General features: G+C 35.4%; 1 long non-coding RNA gene across 1 annotated transcript in view; it reads right to left on the bottom strand.

Annotated features, from left to right (window-relative positions):
* Positions 1 to 2,095: 2,095 nt before the first annotated feature.
* LOC135268297 (uncharacterized) overlaps positions 2,096 to 17,283 on the bottom strand; it is a 78,730-nt gene continuing 63,542 nt past the window's right edge. Inside the window, exon 3 of the long non-coding RNA XR_010336551.1 lies at positions 2,096 to 2,169. This is a non-coding gene — a long non-coding RNA (uncharacterized LOC135268297). The remainder of the gene's footprint in view (positions 2,170 to 17,283) is intronic.

Genomic DNA, 17,283 nt, shown 5'->3' on the forward strand with positions numbered 1-17,283 from the left:
AAATGCCAGCAATCCTTGCTACAGGAGAATCCCCCAGTCCTCACAGGCCCTAAATACAATTAAAGAGTATCCAAAATTTCACACAAGTGCACTGCCGCAGAGTAATAGCCTACACTGGGCACCTAAGTTGTTAGGGTTGGATACCATCTTTAAAACAAACCCACTGCTAGCATGTGTCCTGTCCTGGGAGGTTGTAGCAACTGACTCTCACCATTTCTGAGGCTTCATGACTGTTCTGTCACATTCACCTGGGTGCCAATAGCACCACAACCCTGGCTACCTGGATTCTAGACCACATGAACAACTCTGGTTCTCAGGCCCATGCAGCACATCACCCCTAAGGGAATAGGTGCACCTGGACAGTGGAAAAACCACCATGCAGCTAGCTCATGGTGGAAAAACCACCCGTACAGTGGAAAAACCACCACGCACCATGCCCTGCCCACATGCACTCATGTTGTACACCTGGCTGGATGGCAAGTTCATGTGCACCTACACCTAACCTGACCACCAATTCTGTAGGAGCTGCTTCCCTGCAGGCTGTTTCAGGTCTGCCCAGCTCTACCACACTCACACTGAACCCATTCTTGGCCTGACAGCTGGTATGGTGGTAGAGCCATCCTTGCACACAGACTGCTGTAAGACTTCCAGGTTCCACTATACCAGCATGAATCTGCACTTAACCCAAGAGCTGGTTTAGCGGCAGTGCTGCCTCTACAGACAGCCAGCCACAGGACTTCCCACCTTGCTGAACCCACACCAACAGGTATGTAAAAAATGCGCAATATCACTATTTATCAGGGAAATGCAAATCAAAATGACAATGAGATATCATCTCACCCCAGTTAGAATGGCTATCATCAAAAAGGCAAAAAATAACAAATGCTGGTGAGGATGTAGAAAAAAAAGGGCACTCTTAAGAACGTAAATTAATATAGCCATTATAGAAAACCGTAAGGAATTTTCTCAAAAAACTTAAAATAGAACTATAATATTACCCAGTAATCCCACTACTGGGTATTTATCAACAAGAAAGGAAATCAATGTATCAAAGTGATACCTTCACCTTCATGTTTACGGTAGCACTATTCACAATAGCCAAGATGCAGAGTCAATCAACAGATGAATGGTTAAAGAAGATATATAATATTTTTGGCAGAAAAAATATATTATCATATATTATGAAAACATATAAATATATATTTTTAAATATATTTACATATAGAATATTTTATGTTATATAATATATAAAATGTTATAATTATATTCATATATTTATGCATTATATATTTATACATATTTATATATTTCTATATTATATATTTTATATTTTAAATATTTTATAATATATAATGTATTATATATCATATATCATATATGTAAACATATATATTATATAACATAAATTATATATGTAAATATATATAATATTTTTATATACCATTCTATATATATGTGGAATTGTATTCAGCTATAAGAAAAGAATAAAATCCTATCAAAACAACACAGATGAGACTGGAGGACAATCCTTGCTGAAACATGGATAAGACTGGAGTACATTATGCTAAGTGAAATAAGTCAGGCACAGAAAGATAAATATGCATATTCTCACCAATATGTGAGACCCCAAAAAATTGAGATTATAGAAGTAGAGAGTAGAATAGAGGTTATTAGAGGCTGGGAAGGATAGTGGGGAGAGGAAAATAGGGGAAGGTTTGTTGACTGATGCAAAACCACTGCTAGATAGGAGAATTAAGTTCTAGGGTTCATTTCGGTGTCCTGTGGCACTCTAGGGTGACTATGGCTAATAACAATTTAGTGTATATATATTTTAAAACTAGATGAGAGAATTCTGAATGTTCACAATACAAACAAATGATAAATTTTCAAGGTGATGGATATGCTAACTACCTTGATTTGGTCATTAAACAATCTATGCATGTATTGAAATGTCACTCTGAATCCCATAAATATGTACAATTATTACATGTCAATTAAATATTTTCAAAAATTAAAAATAGAAATACCGTATGATCCAGCAATCCCAAGACTAGGTATATATCCAAAGGAAATGAAATTAGTATACTGAGAGATACCTGCACTCCATGTTTATTGCAGCATTATTCACCGGCCAAGATATGGAACCAACTTAAATATCCAAGAATTCTTCTGTGAAAGAAGAAAAACCAACAACACATTTTATAAATAAAGTAAAGAAAGATATTGGAAACTGAAGGCTATTTTTGTGCTGAGGGCAAAAGAAATATTCAACAGAGTTATAAATAACCAAGGAACTTAAATCTAATAATATTTATTAAGTAGCAAGTATATGTAAGTATTTTGATAAGGCTGGGAATGTAGCAACACAAGGTATATTCCTTACATTCCTGATGCCTGCTGACAAATGTAGAAAATAAGTAAGGAAGCAGATCAGGGCTGTGATTGGAACTGTGGAGTGCTCCAGAAGCACATAGGAAGAGTATTTCATCCAGGCATAGAGTTTCAGGAAAGGCTTCCCAAAGAAAATATTGTAGAAGGTGAGCTGTCAAAAATTACCTCAGCAAATAGCAGAAAAGAATTTGAAGAAAAGATTAAGACTACTTGAGCAATTTCTTGAATGTTAATTCTGTGCAACAGTCATCAATTGAATAGGTAGACAATTTCACGTCCTAGTCCATGAAGTTAAGTAACAGCAAACTTACTAAGAAGCAACTCATATCTACTTCACATTTACTACAGAGAAGTATTACCCTGCTGCTACTCAAAATTGTCTCTGTCACAGAGAAACGTTCGAAAATAAATTTTTCAAAGGGAGAAGACAATTGGTTGGAAAGATGGGAGGACACAGAGAGATATGTCAGAAACTGAATTCTTCCTCCTCTGTTACAAATCATTAATATTTTGTCCATTAAGACAAAATATTTCATTATAAGAAATAGCAATAACTAAAAAGTTATGTTGAAAAAAAACAAACTGCATGAAAATGGCCAAAAAACAAAAGCAAGGACTGCATTGCCAAGATGTTTATAAAAAGGATTGATATTTGTAAAGTAAAAATTTATGGAATTAAAGAATTAGCAATATTTTAAAATGCTTAAAAGTTTGTAAGAAATCTCTTAATCTAAGTCCAACAGAGGGGCTATTGGAATATTTTAAGAAACAAAATCTGAGTAAACCCCAAAACAAGGTATTGGGCATAGGAGGTCCTTCCACATGAAGGCATAAGCAACAGATAGGACCAGGCCTGGTCTCTGCCCCCACAAGAGGGGATATCAACATTAGGCTTTGTGCAAAAGCTGTACAAAGGTTTTCATGGGGATTCATTAAACAGAAGAGGGAGAAATACATGAAACAATAAACATTGATTAAAAATAAAAGAGCTCTTTAAAGACATGGAAAATGCCCTAGACATATGAAAAAGCATTGACAAAAAGAAAAACAGAGTTTAAAAACATTTGGTAATTCCAAGAGTTAATTCAGCATATAGGGGGAAAAATTTTAGTATTGAGTTTAGAAAAAAACATAAACAGAATATTTCTGAAAATCTTCCTTCTTTGATAATTAGAGAGATATTGCCAATAAAGAACATACGCAACATGAACTAAACACATTTTACAAATAAAATAGCTTAATCAATAGGGTAATAAGTGTGAAAACATTTTGCAATGTACAAAGCGCAACATAGATGTGGAACACTGTCATTAGAATCCACGATATTTGCTTCTCAGCTGTTTATAATCTACAAGTAAAACTTTAGGATAGTATGTGATAGAAAAAATTTAAAAGGAGACAAAAGATACAAACCTCAAGTAGCACAATTAACTGTGCTACAATTAATTATAAGATTACAGTCAAACAACACAGCACATCTGCCATCACTTAGAAAGTCAAACTTTGTCAGATTAGGAGTTGTAAGATACTGCTTCTGGGGATAAGACACTTGTTTACTAAAATAAAACTTCCTTTAAAGAACTGTTTTAAGTAGCATAGTCTTCAAGTTAAAGTTTAGCCAACAGATGCTTTGTAAACTAAAGCACAGTCATGGCATCTTTGACTTTCTTCCATTCCACTTTTCCTAGCCTCTCCTTTCTCAGAAAATTTGTGTCTTATTCAAGAACAGAAAAGGTGGGGGCAGGCGAGATCACACCAGTTGGTTCATTCAGATGTTTTACTAAGCTGCTAATTGTGCTAAGCACTGGCCTAAGTACTAGGGAAAAAGCAGTGAACAAGAAACGCAATGTCCCTGCACTCATGGGTGATATATTTTAGTAGAAGAAACAATAAATGTAGATGGAATGATATATAGGTAAGTAGGTAGGCAGGCAAGTAGATGTAATGAAAAAATGTTACAGGTAAATGCTATGCAAAGAATTAAAAAGAATTAAAGTGAACAGATGACTATTTTAAATAGGGTAGTCAACCTCTGAAGAAGGAATAAATTTAAATTGTAAGAAGGAGCCAGTCCTGTAAAAATTAGGAAGAAACCAATTCAGGTAGAAAGAAAAGAGCTAGTACAAAGGCACCAAGGTAGGAATAATGAGTCACTTTTGAGAAGTAAACAAATGGGACTGAAGTGTTCGTGAAAGATTAGTGGATGAGAGGGAAGATGGTATACTCCTAGGCTTGTGGTTGAGGAAAAATCATGTAGGACTTTACAAGCCAGGGAAAGGAGCTTAAGTTTCATTCTAAAAGTGAGAGCAAGCATTGCCAGGTTCTAAATGAGGGAGTGATAGGATCTGATTTAAATGTGAATTTGAATGCTGCACATTCATAAGTACCTATCTTTGCCAGAGACTGTATCCTATATTTTTTCAGTTATTCCTACTAGTAATTCTGAGAGGTAAGTATTATTATACCCATTTAACAAGTGAGGCTTAGGGAACTTTACTTACCCAGATTCACGGGAAATAACAGAGTCAAGATTCTAAGTTCCGTCTAGACCCAGAGTCCAGCTCCTTTCTGCTGTGTTAGTCCTTGTCTCCTTTTAGAAGAATGCCTGCAATGTCTATCAAATGCTCCTATATAGTTTGTGTTCAAATGATGACAAAGCATTCAGTCAAATAAAAAAGGAAAAAATGATGCTTTGTGCTTAAATGTGAATGTTTTAAAGACAAAATCACATCAGCTCAGGAAACTACATTATCAAACTGTATTTTAATTACTAACTTTTTTAGTCAACATTCAAAAAGATTTCAGCCAAATCAATTAACCACTGCCTTGGGAGTGGGTAGAAGAAATGATGGCCTGGGTACTTTCCCTTCTCTTAACCATAAAATCAGTATCCCATAAAAACCTCACCTTTCCTTGCAAATTGTTACCACTTTCTTATTTCCCTCATGACTTCCAAAGCTATAAAACTAGAGAAGCAGCTTTGGCTTTGACCTATTGGATTGCTCTAAGGGAACACAGTCATCATAACCTAAAGACACTCTAGCCCAGTGGAAACACTCACAGGAGAGAAAGTGAGACCCCTGCCAACAGCCACATTAGCTTTCGGCTCATGTGAAAAAGCCACCTTTGATATCGATCCTCCAGTCTCAGTTAAAACTTTAGATAACTTCCATCTCAGCTGACTGATGATTACAACCTCATGAGACACCACAGAGCTAGAACTTCCCAACCAAGCTACTCCCAAATTCCTGACCCACAAAAACCATAAAAGATAATAAATGTTCATTTCTTTTAGCCTCTAAGTTTTGTGCTGACTTGTTACCAGTACTAGATAACTAATACAGAGGCATCAAGATTCCTTTTCATATAGTAATATTATATTCTACTTTCTATCCCAATATTATAAGGCATGGGCTAATGTAATAGTATATCATTTTGAAATATTACCTAATTATTTTCCTTCGTTTTTTAACATCCCTTCCTCAAAAACTCTTCCACAACTAAAATTAGTCCAGGATCCCAAGACTCATTCCATCAGGAAAGGGAAAATCAGATATTGTCCAGAATTTAAAATCATTGCTGACATTTCATGGCTGGGTTTCAGGACAGATTTAACTTAAGTCCATAAAAGCCAATAATATGAAAGCAAAAGCATTTGATTTGTAAGAGGTAAAACTTTTTACTAGAAAAATTGGTTATTTTTTTTCTGGAAGTCTCAAAATTGGAATTTACTTATCAAATACCAAGCCAGATGACTACAGGTTAGAGTTTTACTATAAATGACATGAGGATATGGCATAACAATATTTCCTGCCAGATGGGCTCTGAGAAGGAGAGGAAGACAGAGACGGAAAATAAGATACAAATTAAGTCATGTTATCAGTTATCATTTAAAGTGCTAAAGAGAGCCTGTGATATTTCCTTTCAATTCTAGCTATAGCAATTCTCATTAAAAAAACAAAAAAGGTATAGGTGTTATTGATGAAAGAAAAGTATCTATTCTTATTACTTTTATAAGTAATCAGTCTATCAGACAAATAATTTAGAAAAAAATATATAGACACACCAGTGGCTATTGGGGAAGTAATCACAACACCTACAGAAAAGTATTAAGGTTATATACAAAGAAGAAAAAAAATCCTTTAATTTCTATCACTAGATATAGCATAGTTGTGATAACAAGCTCTCAAGAAATATTTTCCATTTTTAAAAAATAATTGATTATGATCATATAAACATGGCCCCAAACTGAGGGCATTCTGCCATCTGTCTAGCTCACAGTTGCTAGGGAACTAGGAGGCAAATGCAAAAGGCATTTAGAAAGGTGTTTATTTGTTTTTTGTTTGTTTGTTTGTTTAATGTCTTTTGAATTTCAAATCCATAGAAATCAAGAGGAGATTTTACAAGTTCCTGGATCCACAGACTATGTAAGATTGATTGTTTTAGGTAGTTAAAAATAAGATGATGCACTAATGGCATTTAACAGTGTCATACTTGCAAGTTCAAACAGTGGTTCTTAATAATTTAATAAAAGCCAGCATAACACCAAAGAAAAGAAGAAATAAAAGAAAGTGGTGAGGGAGGGAAAAAAAAATCTCTCACCTGGTAAGTTTCACACATTATGAGGAAAGAAAGAAGTGATGTCCATACATTGTTAACTATGTTGGAGCCAACCGAATTTATAGATTCTATGATCTGCAGAATTCCCAATATAGAACAGAAGCCCCCTCGTGAGACTCACAATGCAGGATCCACATTTTATTCTATTTATAATCTCTAGCACATGACACAGTGCTTGGCACACAGTAAGTGTTCAATAAATAGTTGCTAAATTCATGTTAATCTTTATAAAATCTGGAGTGGAAGGGAGTTGAAAACTGATAACAAGTCTAACTTTCTTGCATAACTGTCTACTAGTTCTCCTTAGAAATGTACAATGTTGGCCAGGCATGGTGGCTCACGCCTGTAATCCCAGTATTTTGAGAGGCCAAGGCGGGCGGATTACCTGAGGTCAGGAGTTCAAGACCAGGCTGGCCAACACAGTGAAACCCGTCTCTACTAAAATACAAAAATTAGCTGGGCATGGTGGCGTGCACCTGTAATCCCAGCTGCTGAGGAGGCTCAAGCAGAAGAATTGCTTGAACCTGTGAGCCGAGTTCCTGCCACCAGCCTGGGTGACAGAGTGAGACTTTGTCTCCAAAAAAAAAAATACAATGTTGACTCAGCATTTTTCTATACCACTAGCACTTAACCATACTCACCTGAGAGGTTGCAAAGGTCATTTCCTTAACCAAGCATTCCTTTAATACAATGGGCAAAGGGCAGCAGCACCTGGAAGAACCCTGCAGTAGCTATTCTCTCTGTACTAAGGATGATGCTGAAGGATGCTACAGTGGAGTTGGCTTCCCTCATGTCAGTAACAATGATAAGATTCCTACATAAAAGAGGCCAAGGATGGTGCTTTGTCAGAGACAAAGTGTAAAAACATAATCATAATCAACTCTAGTGTTAGAATGTAATAAGGGTATCTGACCTGAGAAATATGTGGTGTTGGCAAGCTAATCACTGGGTCTGTAGAAGTGAAATAGATGACCAGTGTATGAAGATGCTGCTAGACATATATAAATGGAAAAATTCTAGGTCTGCTAGGAAGAAAACTCACTTGAATCATCCAAGTGGAGATTCAAGGCATTTCCTCATTCCCTGAGACAGTTCAGAGGACTGTAGTCTCCTGACTAGGGGATAACCTAGTCTATTTGAAGAAAAATCCTACAATGTGACCACTGGTTTACAGTCATGTGCCACATAATGACATTTCAGTCAAAAACACACTGCATATATGATGATGGTCGTCTAAGATTATAATGGAGGTGAAAAATTCCTATCACCTAGTGACTAGTGACATCACCTAGTGACACAACCACACAACATGTTACTCACACGTTTGTGGTGATGCCAATGTAAACAAACCACTGCACTGCTAGTCTTATAAAATTCTAGAAGATACAATTAAGTATAATACACAATCCTTGATAATGATAATAAATGACTATATTACTGGTTTATGCATTTACTATACTATACTTTTTATCATTATTTTAGATTGTACTCCTGCTTATTTAAAATTAAAAAAAAAAATGATTAACTGTAAAACAGCCTCAGGGAAATCCTTCAGAAGGTGTTCCAGAAGAAGGCATTGTTGGTCACAGAAGATGACAGTTCCATGAGTGTTATTGCCCCTGAAGAACTTCCTGTGGGACAAGACAAGTAAAAGCGGTGATATTGATGATCCTGACCCGGCGGAGATCTAGGCTAATGTGTGTGTTTGTGTCTTAGTTTTTAACAAAACAGTTTAAGAAGTAAAAAAAAAAAGTTAAAAAAAAGTTCTTATATAATAAAGACATAAAAAAGAACATTTTTTATAGCTATCTAATGAACTTGTGTTTTAAGCTAAGTGTAACTACAAATGAGTTTAAACAGTTTATAAAGTAAGTCCAGGTTAATTTGCTCTTGAAGAAAAAATATTTTTATATATTTAAGTTTAAATATGTTTAGATACACAGATACTATTGTGTTACAATTGCCTGCAGTATTCACTACTGTTTTAGGCTGTACAGGTTTGTAGCCTGGGAGCCATACTATGCTCCTATGCTAGATGTATAGGCTATACCATCCAGCATAGGAGCATAGTGGTCTATACCATCTAAGTTTGTGTAAGTACACTCTGTGGTGTTCGCACACTGACAAAATCATGTCAGAACATACCCTCATTGTTAAGCGATGCATGAGTGTGTATGCCATGAGTTTTCCACAAAGCCTTTTCTGGAGCTGCCAGTGGTCGTTTATCAGGATAGCTTTGCAGAAACTTCAGGGCAAAAAAAATCTAAAAGTTCATTACTAATGAGATTATACATGTGTTTTGTTGAGCAATTTGCTGCTGTTCAGTAATAATTGCATTCTTTTATTTACCATTGGCAATTTGAACAGTTCTGCAATATATTTTTAGTTTCTGGGTTTTTTTTTTTAAGTATTTTATTCCAATGTAATGTTTTGCTCATCATTAAGATAGGCTTTGTTAGTGATGAACTAGAAATTCATATTTGGTCTTGTCTTATGTATTTTTCAGGATGTTCTTAGTAATATTTGATTTTGTCATCACATTGTAACTTCTTTTAGCATTTTCTGTATTCCCATAATAAATACATATATAAATAGAAAAGATTTTGTCTTATAAATTGCAGAAAATGCAACTTTTATATTGGAATTCAGAAACTCTGTAATTTTTTTATTTCTCTCCACTGAAAAAAATTTCATTTTTATAAGATATCTGACAGTATAAATCTGAAAAACCCAACTATCATATTATAAATACTACACAGAAAAAATGTACCACATAGTATGACAAATAAGTCAGGAAGTATATTTCATATAACCAAGATTATATATAAATACAGCATTTATATACATTTTATTCTTTATTTTTGTATAAATTTAAGGGCTACAAATACAACTTTCTTTCGTAGATATTGCATAGTGGTGAGATTTGAGCTTTTGTTGTAAGAATCACCCAAAGAATGTACTTTTTTTTTTTTGGTGGAGTCCCACTCTGTCATCTAAGCTAGAGTGCAGTGATGTGATCATGGCTCACTGCAGCCTCAGTCTCCTGGTCTCAGGCAATCCTCCCACTTCAGCCTCTTGAGTAGCTAAAACTACAAGGAATGCTACCATGCCTGCTTAATATTTTTTTAGATATGGAGTCTCACTATGTTGCCCAGGCTGGTCCCAAACTCCTGGGTTCAAGTTCAAGCAATCCTCCCAACCTGGCCTCCCAAAGTGCTGGAATTATAGGCATGAGCCACCGCTCCTGGTCCTAAATAATGTACATGTATATATATATTTTAGATTATAACTTCTTTTTTTATTAAACCCAAGGACAATGTAACTGTATTATTTTCCTAAATATATTTAATCATATATCTAAGCTTACTCCATACATTCTCGTTCAGAATTATTGGCAGCATTGATTAATACAGACATAAACTGCAAAAGCACTCCTTGGGTTCTTGGAACATTGGAGGAATTCAATCAAAGTTAGTTTCTTCCCTGTCTCCTCATTAGAAGTTGGTATTACAATACTTTCATTAGTCTGGAACAGTTCAATAGGTAAAACCATATTAAAATCCTAAAGAAAGTCTTCTAGAAACTGTCTTGAGTCATTTTTGCATCACTAAAATGGTCCCTTTCCTAAAATTATTTTTTCTACCTGCTTGCAGACGCCTGAAATTCCACTATTCACTATTTGCTTTTTTCACTTCCTGTCTTCTGTAAAGAGGCAAACCGTCTTAGGCAACTGATTAAGCATCATATTTCACAGCCAGAAACTTGCTGATACTCCTCTCACTGAGAAATGGTCTCCGTCCCTTCTTAAGTTATAATAAACACTTTGACTGCTTTGACCAACAGAATATGTTGGATTTGATGATATGTGAGTCCCAAGACTAGATAATAAAGACCCTGCGACATGCACCTTGTACTCAGAGAACGCTCACACTTAGAGTGTGATTTGCTATGTAAGAAGTGCAGCTATCCTGAGGCCACCATGCTGGAGAGGCCATAGGTAGGCACTCTTGTTGTCAATCCCAGGTTAACCTGATCCTCAGTCATCCCAAGTCACATACCAGACATGAGAGGTAAGACATCATCTTCAGGAGGACCCTCCAAATCCCAGCTGTCCCAACGTTGCCATTAGAGTCATCCAGCTATTTGAGTCATCTCAGCTGAAGCCCCAAAAATATGGAGACGAGAAGAGTTGCCCCTTCTATACCTTACTGACTTCTTGATGCTCAGAATCTGTGAGCACATTAAAATGGTTCTTTTTCTATTCTGTGTTGTGGTAGTTTGTCACCCAGCAACCAACAGCCAGAAGAAGCACTATTAGGCATCTACATCTTATGCATGCATGCAATGTTTATTGAGAGCCCAATGAGGCCAGAGATTGTACTAGCTTCATTTAGGTTGGATGAATTTCTCTGAATCTTTCTCAAGATTAGGTTTTGCTAGAAGCTGGGTTGCAGCAGCACTGAGCAAGATACTAAGTACATTAGGATGCCCAATGTGAATAAGTTGAGGGACAGTACAGAGGATAAAGAAAAAATTAGAACAACAGAGGATAGAGGGCAAAATAAAATGAGTTCTGATTATTTCCCTGGACCCTATCTGGCTGCACAAATGGGTGACTGCATGATCTCATTTATATGGGGAGTCTGAAAGATGAACTCATAGAAGCAGAGTAGAACGGAGGTTACCAGGGGCTGGGGATGGAGGGTGGATTAGAGAGATGTTGGTCAAAGGATACAAAATCTCAGTTAGACAGGGGGCATAAGTTTAGAAGATACGCTGTACACCATGGTGATTACAGTTAGTAACAATATATTGTATACTTCAAAAATGTTGAAAGTGTAGATTTTATATTGCTTTTATCACACAAAAATGATAAGCATATGAGGTAATGAGTATGTTAATTACTTTAGTCATTCTACGTTGTATATATATATATATATATATACACACATATACATATATATCAAAATATCATGTTTTGCACCATAATTACATATAATCATATGTCAATTATTAAAAATTGAAAAATTAAAAAATAAAACAAAAACAAATTAGGATCTGGCCCAAAAAAAACTGAATTGAAATGAGTGAGGTGTCTTGAATTCACCAAAGGAAATATCCTAGTTACTAAGGGCAATCAAGTGTCATTCAGTAATTTCTGGATGGCAAAGATAGATGGTTTATCAATTTAGCGTATTTGTCATAAAGGCTAAGGACCAGAGTTTATTTAATATGATATAACTTTATGAAATGAAAAAATAGCCCACTGATACATCACTGCATTTTTATAAATATGTATGGATAGTAGGATATAGTCAAAGATGCCTCAAACATTTACCATTTAGAAACATAATTGTGTCTTAAAAACTTCAGAAGCCTCTATAGGGAGTGCCTACAAAAGGCATTTCTGAAAAGGTGGGCTGAGGGGAGGGAGATAGGAAGAGCCTTAAAATTGTAAAATAAGCCTCCAAGAAAATGTTTTAGATGCTTGCCTCATCCAAAATAGAAAGGATAACAAATATACAGATGTTATCTTTTCTTGGAAAACTTTTAGATGACCATTCAGTGCTCTTTGTATATCATGATCCTTTCATTTATAAGATATGGTACACTCTCTTTTACAATCTAAGTGATCGTTAAGTAATCATGATCTTTAAATGTCAGCTATTTAGCTTCCACACACTCTCCTTGCTTATTAAAACTTCTTAAAATTAGCTTATATGCATACCTGCTGCCCCCACTACTTTTCACTTCTCATTGAGGAGAGAGTTCCCCTGCCACTTTAACCTGTCCCTACACTCTACAAAAATTGCACTCATTAGGTATCCTCCAAATTACCAAATCCAATGAAATCTTGGTTCTTATCTGATTTAGCCTAGCCTCACTCCAGCATTGAACTCTGTTGCCTGTTCATCTTCTTATTCTATAAGAGCATATATATATCATTTTATTTAAAAACAAAATAACTCTTTGCAAAAATAGTAATAATTGAAAACTGTTCAACAAAGAGTGTGACAAAGTCCTTTGCTCACTATCCCTCCCTTCTACTTGTCAGGGAAACCAATATTCATAGTCAATGCTTATTATACCTGACATTTTTCTGTGTGTATCGTACCTAATTTAACATTTCCAAACTGAGCGAATTTAAGATTAAAAGTTAACTATCCTTTGCTCTCAATCATATTCCCCATTTTTGATAACCAGTTATAAACATTTCTGTTTCTTTTGGTGGTTATATCCATCATGTTTACCTTCATTCATTTATTTATCAGCTAAAACTAGCTATCACTACTATCTCTATTGTGAAGAATGAAGAATTTTGCTGACTTAATTTGCTTTTTCACCTCCCTACCCGCACACTTTCATACCCACAGGCTCTAACAGGCATATTTTTATTTATTAAGTGTTTTTCTTTACTCATCTCTGTCTTCAAATAAAATGCAACCTCTACTTCTTGACTCATCCATTGTATGCATTTCACATTTTATTAGGCACAATTTTATATAACTTAACTTCTTATAACTAAAAGTAACTCTGCTTTGTCTATAAGTTAACACAAACAAAAAACAAGCAAACATCCAACCCCAGCTTTTACAATATTATAGTTATTTAAATGTAGTTCCCTGCAGAATCAAGTAGTGTGATTGGACACAGAGTGGGGGTGGTTTCCTTGTCATTAACTTGCTGTTGGAAAGAGCATATAACTAACGAATAGGGGTTGGGGGCAGCATAATCCTTTTATTTATTGCCATAATGCTATGCTTTCACCTTGTCATTAAGGTCACTTAGCTTCTTAATCATATGTTTTATGATAGGAAATTATTTTTCTCCTAGACAAAATTCTTCCTGGAGCCCTCATACTCCTGTTCTAATTTGCATTCTAGATCACCTGCATAACTGATATTCTGGCACTATTTTTTCTTTTTAAAAATTTTTTGGTACTTATGTTAAAATTAATTTATACTTTGTTCATCAAAAAGAATGATGTGTCAGATCACCTTCTTTATAATTTTAAAATTGAAAACCAGCATTTAAAATATCCTTTCCTTGAATAAATTATAGAAGACATCTTAATTTCAAGAACATCCCAGGGGACAATAATCTTACAACTGGTGTTTAAATGGATTTCTTTCCATGTCAAAATTGCAGTGAAATGTGGTAATCTCAAATAATAAGCAACAGTAAGAAGTGGCTGTTTTAGTAATAATATTTTGTGAAGAATGACATTTTACTTACTGCTACTGTTTGTAATAATAAGGTTTTCATTTCATTCAACAAATATTTATCAAGAACTCAGTATGTTTTGGCAATGTTTCATGTTCAGGAGATATAGCGGTGAACAGAGCTCCTCTTGAAAGGTTTATACCAGTTGTTGAGGCAGAGGCAAAAGACAAGAAACACAAACTGTTAAATATACAATAATAAGTCAATTGTTGATTGATGTTAGGAAGGTGAGCTAGGGAGTGCTAAGGAATGGAGAATGGGGGTGGGATTTTAGATAAAGGGTGTGGCTGTGGAACTCACTGGAAAGGTGACTTTGTTTTTTTATTTCTTGTTACCTTTTACAATTTCTTCCCTCCATTTTATTTTTTTAATTATCTTTATTTCATAATAATCATGCAGTTACAGAAAAGGTAGAGATACAATACAAAGCATTTTTTCCTGAACCATTTGAGAGAAAGTTGCTGACTTCTTGTTCCATCTTTTCTGATTATTTAGTGTATATTTCCTATAAAACAGAGATATTCTGCTAAATAATCACGATGCACAATAGAGTAAGTACTCTGTTTCATTGATCTCATTTTTCCCTCTTTCTTGAGTTTCTTTGTTCTTTTTGTTGGATAAATTCCATAAGCAAGCCTTTCAGAGGATGGTCTATGAGTAGTAACATTTTCTACGTCTTATATATCCGAAAATGTCCTTATTTTACCTAAACTCTTGCTTGAGAGTCTGGCTGGGCATTTACTTATAGGTTCTAAATAATATTTTTCTCAGATCTCAGTTTTTGAGCATACAATATATCGTATAAGGAATTGGATTCCCACTTATTGGAGACAATAAGTGGAGGCATTCAAAATCCCATCTTTACCCTTCATGAGCCTCTGTGTAGATGTGGTCTTTCCACTTCAATTGTATGCTTTTCATCCTGTGTTTTTTCCCAAGCTGAAGATGCATATGGCTAAAAAATAAGTTTTCTTTCATTATTTCTCCAGTAATTTCTTTAGGATATTTTGTTCTGTCTTTCTTAAACTCCTTTTGAAAGATCCTAGCTTTCCCAGATGGATCTTCTAAGACTTTAAACTTTACTTCTATATGTTCCTAATTTTCTTTTACACCAATTTCTAAGATATTTCATCAGGTTTTATCTCAGAACTTATTTTTCATTTTTCTTATTTTCAGACATCATATTCCTAAATTTCTAGTAAGTCTTTATAGTTCTATGTTGCTTCTTTTTTATAATGACTAATATAAATATAATTGTATAGAGAGATAAAATAGATACTATATATAATTATGTTCTGTGTTCTAAATTATCTGTTTATTTTGGAGTGAACTCATTTGTTCATATTAGCACTGTGTGTGTGTGTGTGTGTGTGTGAGTGTATGTGTGTGTGTAGATTATTTCTCCTCTAATATGATATTTGCCAATTTAAAGTCATGAACTGAAGGCTATCTTAGTTGACACACTTTGCTAGTATGGGCTCTCTCTGCCAGCATGCACTTCTGTTCCCCAAGAGCCTTCTTCAATAGGAGAGATGGACTGTAATCTCTAAACCCACAAGATTTTTAAAAACCACGTGAGCAGAAATCAGGGAGCAAGCTAACCCCAAATAGCCCTGGATTTTACTCAGGGAATCCCAAACCAATTTCTTTGGCAAGCAGTGCCAGAAGAGGTACAGCTGTTTGGAGAACAACCATAGACCTAGATCTCTGGCCACTGCCTTCTTGAAAAGCTGGAAGTCTTATCTCCAGGTTGGGAGAACTTCAGAGGCACCAGCCTCAGGCAGCATGGCTTCTACCTTCACCGCAGCCCTCTGTGAGTGCAAATTCTAGGCTGCGCTCCTGCTTCTCCATCTCTTAATATGTAACATATTTTCTATCTTCCAGAAACTCATCAAGATTAATAGTTTGCATGTGTCTCTGCCTGATTTGAGAACTGCTATAAATTTATTACCTTTGGTACTTTTAAATTTTATTTTAATAGGATTTATGGAAGGAGAATAGATATATGTATGTTCAATCTGTCACTTTGAACCAGAAGCCTTACTCCCTCACCCTCAAAGTTCTCTCCCCAGCCCTGCTCTCTGCCGCTTCTCTGATATTGATTTGTCCCATTAGTGCTGGCTTTTCTCTTATCTTTCCCTAAGTGTTGATATTTCATCCTTTAATGTTTCCTCTTTTCCTTCACTTTCTTCTCCGTGGAGGTTTTTCAGCCACTTCCATGGATCACTTCATGCAGGTAAACCCATTCCACGTGATCAGCTCTTGTCTCTCTCTGGGCTCCAGTTTCTGAGCTACTATTATTAGCTACTATTAAAAGATTTTCTATTATTCACACTATGTTTTATTTTTCCATCCAATGTCATAAAATGGTAGATCCTCAGTAATATTTTACTTAACTAACTAATTAGTGAGAACTGAAAGGATCTACAACCACTTTTAAGGTGATCTACAACACTATGTTATTTCCCAATTATTTTTCACAAATGCACCAGTAATTAGTGAAGTATTTTTTCACCTTGGTGTGAGCTCAACCATGAGGCTGCTCTTTACCATAATTTTTTTAGGAGCAGGGTCTCAGCCAATCATTCACTGCAGCCTCGACCTCCTGGGCTCAAGTTGGGACTACAGGTGTACATTACTACACCTGGCTAATTTTTTTTTTAAGAGATGGGATTTCACCATGTTGCCCAGGCTGGTCTCAAACTCCTGGGCTCAAGCAATCTGCCCAAATCTGGACCTGGCCTCCCAAAGTGTTAGGATTATAGGCATGAGCCACAGTGCCCAACCCATAATTTTTACATCACTGATTTTTAAATTTAATTTCTTTTCTTTTTTATAATAGAGATGGGATCTCACTATGTTGCCTAGACTGGTCTTGAACTCCTGGGCTCAAGTGATCCTCCCACCCTGATCTCCCAAAGAGCTAGAATTATAGGCATGAGCCACTGCACCAAGTCTATAACTGATTTTTTACTAATACAATATATTCAAACTTCACTAGCCATCCCCTCAATAAGTGGAGACCAAAAAATTAGAGAGGAACAAAGA

This window comes from Aotus nancymaae, unplaced genomic scaffold (assembly GCF_030222135.1).
Source record: "Aotus nancymaae isolate 86718 unplaced genomic scaffold, 86718_ANA_hifiasm-v0.15.2.pri h1tg000040l, whole genome shotgun sequence".
NCBI lineage: Eukaryota > Metazoa > Chordata > Mammalia > Primates > Aotidae > Aotus > Aotus nancymaae.